The sequence below is a fragment of the Amborella trichopoda genome, chromosome 12 (genome assembly GCF_054954075.1).
Source record: "Amborella trichopoda isolate Santa Cruz 75 chromosome 12, AtrichopodaSantaCruz75HAP2 v2.0, whole genome shotgun sequence".
NCBI lineage: Eukaryota > Viridiplantae > Streptophyta > Magnoliopsida > Amborellales > Amborellaceae > Amborella > Amborella trichopoda.
Window position 1 is genome coordinate 26,864,102 of NC_142347.1, and position 2,077 is coordinate 26,866,178.

Consider the following 2,077-nt stretch of genomic DNA (forward strand, 5'->3'; position numbering starts at 1 on the left):
AAAATATACACTTTCTTTAACACTCCCCCTCAAACACAAAATGCTTTGAGAGAGAGCAGGTGGAGTTTGAGCAATAAGTTGCAAAAACAAGCAATCAAATCTTCAGGTGCATAACTTCAGATTGCTTGAGCATCAAACACAATTGATATGCAAGCCTTAGAAATAAATGGATAGAGCATAACAAGCTTGAACTCAACTGATCAACAGGCCTTAAAAACAAATGGATTAAATAGAGCATGCTCGAGCAATAGAGAGAAACTTCAAATCTTCTCCAAAGACAGAAAAATAGTTGATTCAGCCAAGAAAACCGAATGACACTTGGAAGAGCCAACATAATTTAAAGCATATCCGAGACCAATTCAGCACCTCACAGATAGACAAACATGATCGAGTAATTAAGGATATATAAATGTACACTTTCCCTATCTCAGAATAAGTATAATTATCTTCTTCCTGGTGTGACTGTTTAGTACCAAATGGTCTTTGTATTTGACAGTTTTGGACCTCAATTTGGATGAAAATGTTGCAGGTATTATTTGAGAACAGACCAATGTAAAAATTTGGAACCCTATTTTTCTCTTATTAAACATAGTAAAAGAAATAAATATCAACCGTCAAACCGTTCCTAAAGCAACACAGAGATAAGTTGCCTAACATAACAATAACAAAAATCAAAGATTATGAATGAATAAACAACAAAAAAATATGTGATGAGACCATTTATCAGTGATAGAAGGTGGTTACAATTAATCTTGACCATTGAATGTGAAATTGACTGGCTATTTATTCTATCAACAAAGCTCAAAATTTAGAAGAAATTTTCTCGAACTTTGTAACATACCTAAGGTAACAAATTTCACATCGGATAGTTATATGTAATTGTAACCTCCTTGTATTAAAGATAAATGACCTCGTTGCAGATAATCTCATAAAAGATTTCGAAAGAGAGACCTAGAGAATAGAAGAACAACGTAATGTAAGATTGTATAGTTGAAAAGGGAATAAAACAAGTGGGGAATTTGAAGCGTGATGACTTTGCATCCATATGAATTGACTAATGTGTTTTATTTTTCCCCCTTGTCTTTCCCTTTTCTTTGCTTTTGAATCATTGTACCCTCCTTAGTTTGACATTTAACTAGGTGCTCTGACATGAACAATATTGACATGGCCCATTGTTATGATGCCATGATTCAATAACTTTTTATTGAAAGTTTGGCTTTGTGGAAAGAAAAATATTTCATGCATAAGCGAACTCACTAGCCCACTGACTCACAAACATTAATCTTTAATATAACTACTATGCAATAGATAGGAATTATTTAAAAAAATATGAAAATTTTATATTATTTTATTTTTTATATTCATGATAATGGATCTATACAAACTTGGCTCTAATATCTATATAAAAAATGGGTGTTAGAGGGAACCCTCATAAAATAGTACGAGTAGGGGGCCTCACGTCCTATCCATTTTTAAATTAAAATAAATTTAAAGAAATATCTAATACAATAAAAATCTATTAAGAAGCATGGATGAGAATAATTATAATGAAATTAAAAAGAAATGCGAGAAAACTTATCAAGCATAGTTGATTTTTTAATCAATAGAAAGTAATTGTTCAATATAGAAAAAATAGTTTTTACTTAAAAGATAATAAAGAAAACTCATCATTTTTGCATGAAGAAAATTTATGTAATTTTTATTAAGGAAGTAATTAATAAAAGAGAAATTATCAATCCACAGCTAAAAGTCGGAACAATTTAATATTAAGTGTTGTTTGTATAAGGCCAAGGCCCTAAATAATCAAAGTAGAGTGCACCTTCAAATAGTGCCGAAATATATATATTTTCAATATAATAAATCTTTACGATGGCCTAAAATTTTTTTTTCATCTTTAATTATAAAGTTAAAGTTTAAACATAGTATAGATCTAGCAAATTTATGAACACTTAAAAATCTTGAAAATTGATGATCTACATAATACATACAAGATGCACTATTTTCAATACTTGAAATCTATTTTTTATCATGTCCATGCATCTTGAGGCCTAGATGATCAAATTGAAGGTGCTTTTAC